The following is an 8,187-nucleotide window of genomic DNA, read 5'->3' on the forward strand; positions in this document are numbered from 1 at the left end:
GTGTCGTCCTACAATTATGCAGATGACACTCAGATCTACGTGTCACTGACGGCTGGTGAACATGGGCCTGTAGATACTCTCTGTCACTGATACAGGAGAACATGGGCCTGTAGATACTCTCTGTCACTGATACAGGAGAACATGGGCCTGTAGATACTCTCTGTCACTGATACAGGAGAACATGGGCCTGTAGATACTCTCTGTCACTGATACAGGAGAACATGGGCCTGTAGATACTCTCTGTCACTGATACAGGTGAACATGGGCCTGTAGATACTCTCTGTTACTGATACAGGTGAACATGGGCCTGTAGATACTCTCTGTCACTGATACAGGTGAACATGGGCCTGTAGATACTCTCTGTCACTGATACAGGTGAGTCTGTAGATACTCTCTGTCACTGATACAGGTGAACATGGGCCTGTAGATACTCTCTGTTACTGATACAGGTGAACATGGGCCTGTAGATACTCTCTGTCACTGATACAGGTGAGTCTGTAGATACTCTCTGTCACTGATACAGGTGAACATGGGCCTGTAGATACTCTCTGTCACTGATACAGGTGAGTCTGTAGATACTCTCTGTCACTGATACAGGTGAACATGGGCCTGTAGATACTCTCTGTCACTGATACAGGTGAGTCTGTAGATACTCTCTGTCACTGATACAGGTGAGTCTGTAGATACTCTCTGTCACTGATACAGGTGAACATGGGCCTGTAGATACTCTCTGTCACTGATACAGGTGAGTCTGTAGATACTCTCTGTTACTGATACAGGTGAACATGGGCCTGTAGATACTCTCTGTCACTGATACAGGTGAGTCTGTAGATACTCTCTGTCACTGATACAGGAGAACGTGGGCCTGTAGATACTCTCTGTCACTGATACAGGTGAGTCTGTAGATACTCTCTGTCACTGATACTGGTGAGTCTGTAGATACTCTCTGTCACTGATACAGGAGAACATGAGTCTGTAGATACTCTCTGTCACTGACACAGGAGAACATGGGCCTGTAGATACTCTCTGTCACTGATACAGGTGAACATGGGCCTGTAGATACTCTCTGTCACTGCATCCAACAGATCAGTTTGTGGATGCAAAACAACTTTCTCCAGCTAAACTCAGACAAAACTGAGATCATTGTTTTTGGCCCACAGGCACAAAGACAAAGTGTTGTCAGTCACCTTGAGTCTCTCTCTCTAAAACCAAAAAATCAGGTTAGAAATCTAGGAGTGATCATGGACTCAGACCTGAACTTAAACAGCCACATCAAAGCAAGAACATCAGCAGCTTTTTACCATCTGAAAAACATGGCTCAGATCAGAGGAATAGTGTCAAAACCAGACTTAGAGAGACTTATCCATGTGTTTGTCTCCAGCAGGTTAGACGACTGTAACGGCTGCTCACTGGCCTCTCTAAACGAGCTGTCAGAGCTGCAGAACATCCAGAACGCTGCTGCTCGAGTCCTGACAAGAACCAGGAAATACGAGCATATTAGTCCAGTGCTCCGGTCTCTGCACTGGCTTCCTGTCGCTCAGAGAATAGACTTTAAAACAGCTCTGCTTGTCTACCAGTCTTTTCATGGTTTAGCTCCAAAGTCCATCTCTGACATGTTAGAGCCGTATGAACCATCTCAGGGAGGGGAGGGGCCTCCTGGTGGTTCCCAGAGTCAGGACTAAACACGGTGAGGCTAAAGCTAAAATCTGGAACAGTCTTCACGAGGATGTGAGACAGGCCTCAACTCTGACAATGTTCAAATCCAGGCTGAAAACAGCTCTTTTTACCAATGCATATGACTGAAAGTATTTTATCTGCACTCTCGCCTTTTACTGTAATTATTTTATGTTGATGTTTTTATTGATTCTATTTGTTTTCTTGTATTTATGCGACTGTGAAGCACTTTGAATTGCCTTGTGTATGAATTGTGCTCTACAAATAAACTTGCCTTGCCTTGCCTTTAAAAGTGTTTTGTTGAAAATGTCGGATGTCGCAAAAGCACAATCAAATGTTGAAAATGTACAAGCCTCACCCAAAAGGAGTCAGAAATTCACGTTTAAAGGGTTGAGCTCGCAATTACAAACATGTCAAGAGAACACGGAACGCAAAGAACAGACAAGCCAAAAGGCGGATGGAGGATTTGAACAGACTAATGGCTTCAAAGGACAATTCTTTATCCAACGTCACCGAGACGTAAAGGACGCGCACGATGCTTTCGTAAAAGGTTAGTGCTAGATGTTCTGCTCCGGAGGGACGGTCTGCCGTGAAAACGTGAGATATCATCACACAAATGAAGGTTAGGGCCAGGGAAGTGGTTAACCTCTTAACTCCCGCCTGAACCGAGAGGATCTTTTTCCTCACTCATCACTTTTTTTTCCCCAACATTTTTTTGTTGGGTGTTCAACTCATTTTTGTCATTTTTTCGTCCATTTTTAATACATTTTTTGTCACTTTTTCGTCCATTTTTTGCGTCCGCGCAGTAACTCCTAAAGGTTATTGACGGAAGTGAGCGGGGGAAGTCTTTAGGAGTTACTGCGCGGACGTTTTGCTCCTCGTATCATTACGCCTCACAATATAGTCCCCCTTTTTATCTGCTTATAAAATCCACATGCTACATTTCTGTGTAAATATACTTCGCATGAAAACACTTCACGTAACTTTATTTAAATAGGGAACACGCGGAAGAGCTTGGTAGCTTCTATCGTGAGCTTTTTCGGAGCTATGTGACATGTGGGAGAGGCTGCGTATGTGTGAGCGCACGGACAAAGACCAGACGGGGATATATTAACACGTCTAAAGTGAGGTAAGAGCATATCTCAGTATGTAAAAACGGTGGCGTATTCCTTTAAGGATAATGCATCTCACATAATATATGACTGACATGGCCGTTAGAATAGCTCCTTTTGATTAATGAACCAGTAATTGTGATTGAATGCACGATTAGGGGCCGGAGTGTAGGAGCTATTTGTCAGTTTTTTTGATTTAAAGCTAAAATGTCACTTTTTGTTTATTAGTTGCACATCAGTATGTTTTCTTTTTTTGTTATGTAGTTTTCAATATGCTGAGTTAAGTCTAATTGGCTTGTTGCACAATGTGGCTACGCTAGTTCCTCTGAGCTGAAGCTGTGGGCGCTAGTACTTCCTGTTTGTATTCTTTTCCATTAAGATGAGCTCAGACCCGTTGGAATCATGGTGTTTCCTGCAGTTCCTGGTAGACGATCACTTCCTGCAGAGTTGCTGTACAGAGTAAGTATTTATGTTTATAAGGATCAGTGAGTTTGTCTTGAAGCTAAAGGCTAACGTTAACTTCATGCATTAACCCCTTAACTCCCACCTGAACCGAGCACATTTTCTCCAGTTTGGCTTTACCCCCAAATCCAAAAGCTTCTGGAAAAAAGGTGAGAATATAGCGACAGAACTGAGACGAAAACAATGATGAAGATGTGACAAAAAAGTGAGAAAACTTTGACAAAAACCTGATAAAAAATGGACAAAAATTTGACAAAAAAATGAAGAAAAAGTGGCAAAACTTTCACAAAAATGGATGGAAAAAATGGACAAAAAATGACTTAAAAATGACAAAAAATGACAAAAAAATGATTAAAAAATTGACAAAAAATTGACAAAAAAAAAACTGAAGAAAAAGTGGCAAAACTTTCACAAAAATTGATGAAAAAATGACAAAAATGGACAAAAAATTGACAAAAAATGACAAAAAAATGATTAAAAAATTGACAAAAAATTGACAAAAAAACTGAAGAAAAAGTGGCAAAACTTTCACAAAAATTGATGAAAAAATGACAAAAATTGACAAAAAATTGACAAAAAAATGAAGAAAAAGTGGCAAAACTTTCACAAAAATGGATGAAAAAATGGACAAAAAATGACTTAAAAATGACAAAAAATGACAAAAAAATGATTAAAAAATTGACTAAAAATTGACAAAAAAACTGAAGAAAAAGTGGCAAAACTTTCACAAAAATTGATGAAAAAATGACAAAAATGGACAAAAAATTGACAAAAAAATGAAGAAAAAGTGGCAAAACTTTCACAAAAATGGATGAAAAAATGGACAAAAAATGACTTAAAAATGACAAAAAATGACAAAAAAATGATTAAAAAATTGACAAAAAATTGACAAAAAAACTGAAGAAAAAGTGGCAAAACTTTCACAAAAATTGATGAAAAAATGACAAAAATGGACAAAAAATTGACAAAAAATGACTAAAAAATGACAAAAAAAATTATTAAAAAAGAGACAAAAAGGACCAAAAAAGGACAAAAAATGACAGAAAATTTACAAAAAATGACAAAAATATGATGATAAAATGATGAAAAAAAAGTACAAAAATTAGTTGAAACCCCCCCCCAAAAAATCCGATGACGTGAGGAAAAAGATCCATTTAGATGAGTTTTGTAGATCTTAGCTTTCAAATGAGGCGTTACACTGGCCTACAGGATTTGGGTAAAGCTGAACTGGAGAAAATGCTCTCGGTTCAGGCGGGAGTTAAGAGGTTAAACATTTGAAATAGTGCGTTTATTCAGTTCTTTCATAGCATGTTAGCCTTTAGCTTCAAGACAAACTATCGATCCTTTATGATCTTAGGCGTCTCCTCTGTGGGGCTTAAGGGATTAAACATGTTATTGTGAAGATTAGGCATGTTTTCTGTTTCCGGGTGAAAGTTTATATGTTCAGAGACAGATTTGGCCCAAAACCTGAAAAGTGAAAGAAATGAGTTTTGCCTTTAAGTTTAGGTGGGTCCGCTAACATAACGTTTATTTAGGCGAGTTGCTGTGGACAGTTCCCTGTGGTGCCTGCAGGGGGCGCCGTCAGGCCTGTGGACGGTCTTTCCTCAAACACGGAGCTGTTTTTCACCGAGTTTAAGTCAATATTTGAGTCCAACGATCAGCGACGCGAACCCGACACGACGCTCGGACCGGAGGCGCAAAACAGGTGAGACTTTACCTTTAATCCAGCTGAAGGAAACGCCGGGAACATCTCAGAAGAACATCTCAGAACATCTCAGAACATCCCAGAACATCCCAGAACATCTCAGAGCATCTCAGAACATCTCAGAACATCTCAGAGCCTCTCAGAACATCTCAGAGCATCGCAGGGAGCTCGTCGTTAGGGGAAGAAAAGATTCAAATGTCTACATGTTTTTTTATTTAAAAGCTCAGTAAAGAGTCCGTGAAGAGCGGAGTCCGTGAAGAGCGGAGTCTGAAGAGCAGAGTCCGTGAAGAGCAGAGTCCGTGAAGAGCAGAGTATGAAGAGCAGAGTCCGTGAGACTTATGAGCCAAAGTTCACACTGCTGCTTTAAAATCCCGTTTGCTCAGTCCTTGTTTGTACTTGAGGCCGGATTTGTTCATGCACTTGTTCACCGCAGTACGGAGCCCCGGAAGTGACATCAGACGGAAACATTTTGGGGGTGAATAAAAATTTATAAAAATTGTTCACACCACAAATTATCTCCGGGTAAAAAACAAAATCTATTTTTTTTTTAGAAATATAAATAAATGTGATAATAATCTCCAGGTAAAAAAAAAAACGTATTATTTTTTTTAAAGAAATATAAAAATATATGTGATAATTATCTCCAGGTAAAAAAAAAAAATTCTATTATGTTTTTTAAGAAATATAAAAATATATGTGATAATTATCTTGGGGTAAAAAAATGTTTGAAAAAAAATAAAAATAAAAAGAAATATAAAAAAAATCAAATATTTTTTTTTAAACCACAAATTATCTCCCAGATAATTTAAATATAAGAAAAAATATTTTATTAAATATAAAATATTTTGTATACACATTTTTATATTTCTTCAATTTTTTATTTTTTTTATTTTTTGTGGATGTCACGTCCGGGGCTCCGTACTGCGGCGCACTTTGGTTCTTTTGCACTTTTGGGGGGCCATCCAGAGGCGGAGCTACAGAGGCTGCAGGAGCGTGGGCCCCCTTTAACTTTTCAACACACTATAGACCATAAACATAAATATAAATATATTTATAGAAATGTGTAAAAGACACAAGAATGAAGTGAATCAAACTGAGCTGGAAATTCTTTTATAAATTAAAAACTGAAGAGTGTGATTTGCAAAAGTTCCGGCCCCCCCACGTTACAGTTCTGTGGACAGTTTCCCTCACCTCAGCTGTGGCTCTCTGCACTTCATCCAGGGTCTTCTATCCTGGACCGGGTTCTTGGACTCCATGATGCTTCTTCTCCTCTGATGGACGTGGATGAAATCTGAAGATAAAACCAAGATGTTTTAGAGGAGACGAGACACAAATCTGAGCTGAAGCTGAGGAAACATCTCTGTTCCTCTGAGCTGAAGCTGAGGAAACATCTCTGTTCCTCTGAGCTGAAGCTGAGGAAACATCTCTGCTCCTCTGAGCTGAAGCTGAGGAAACATCTCTGTTCCTCTGAGCTGAAGCTGAGGAAACATCTCTGTCCCTCTGAGCTGAGGAAACATCTCTGTCCCTCTGAGCTGAAGCAGAGGAAACATCACTGTTCCTCTGAGCTGAAGCTGAGGAAACATCTCTGTCCCTCTGAGCTGAAGCTGAGGAAACATCTCTGTTCCTCTGAGCTGAAGCTGAGGAAACATCTCTGCTCCTCTGAGCTGAAGCTGAGGAAACATCTCTGTTCCTCTGAGCTGAAGCTGAGGAAACATCTCTGTCCCTCTGAGCTGAGGAAACATCTCTGTTCCTCTGAGCTGAAGCTGAGGAAACATCTCTGTCCCTCTGAGCTGAAGCTGAGGAAACATCTCTGTCCCTCTGAGCTGAAGCTGAGGAAACATCTCTGCTCCTCTGAGCTGAAGCTGAGAAACATCTCTGTTCCTCTGAGCTGAAGCAGAGGAAACATCTCTGTTCCTCTGAGCTGAAGCAGAGGAAACATCTCTGCTCCTCTGAGCTGAAGCAGAGGAAACATCTCTGTTCCTCTGAGCTGAAGCTGAGGAAACATCTCTGTTCCTCTGAGCTGAAGCTGAGGAAACATCTCTGCTCCTCTGAGCTGAAGCTGAGGAAACATCTCTGTTCCTCTGAGCTGAAGCTGAGGAAACATCTCTGTTCCTCTGAGCTGAAGCTGAGGAAACATCTCTGTTCCTCTGAGCTGAAGCTGAGGAAACATCTCTGCTCCTCGTGCAGAGTCTGGAGTTTAAACCTTCTCTGTTTTTCAGGTGAAGATGCGTCTGAGCTCGTCCCTGGTCCTGGTTCTCCTCGTCGTCCTGCACCTCGTCCACTGCAACAGTAAGAGCCAAACCCAGACTAAACCCAGACTAAACCCAGACTAAACCCAGACCAAACCCAGACCAAACCCAGACTAAACCCAGACCAAACCCAGACTAAACCCAGACTAAACCCAGACTAAACCCAGACTAAACCCAGACTAAACCCAGACTAAACCCAGACTAAACCCAGACTAAACCCAGACTAAACCCAGACTAAACCCAGACCAAACCCAGACCAAACCCAGACTAAACCCAGACCAAACCCAGACTAAACCCAGACCAAACCCAGACTAAACCCAGACCAAACCCAGACCAAACCCAGACCAAACCCAGACCAGACCCAGACCAAACCCAGACTAAACCCAGACCAAACCCAGACTAAACCCAGACCAAACCCAGACTAAACCCAGACCAAACCCAGACCAAACCCAGACCAAACCCAGACTAAACCCAGACTAAACCCAGACCAAACCCAGACCAAACCCAGACTAAACCCAGACCAAACCAAGACCAAACCCAGACCAAACCCAGACTAAACCCAGACCAAACCCAGACCAAACCCAGACCAAACCCAGACCAAACCCAGACTAAACCCAGACCAAACCCAGACTAAACCCAGACCAAACCCAGACCAAACCCAGACCTAACCCAGACCTAACCCAGACCAAACCCAGACCAAACCCAGACCAAACCCAGACCAAACCCAGACTAAACCCAGACCAAACCCAGACCAAACCCAGACCAAACCCAGACTAAACCGGGTCTGAGGCAGGAGGGTCTAAGGAGGGTCTAAGGAGGGTCTAATGAGGGTCTAAGGAGGGTCTAAGGAGGGTCTAAGGAGGGTCTAAGGAGGGTCTAAGGAGGGTCTAAGGAGGGTCTATGGAGGGTCTAAGGAGGGTCTAAGGAGGGTCTATGGAGGGTCTAAGGCGGGGTCTAAGGAGGGTCTAAGGAGGGTCTAAGGAGG

The sequence above is a fragment of the Gobius niger genome (assembly GCF_951799975.1).
Source record: "Gobius niger genome assembly, contig: SCAFFOLD_109, whole genome shotgun sequence".
NCBI lineage: Eukaryota > Metazoa > Chordata > Actinopteri > Gobiiformes > Gobiidae > Gobius > Gobius niger.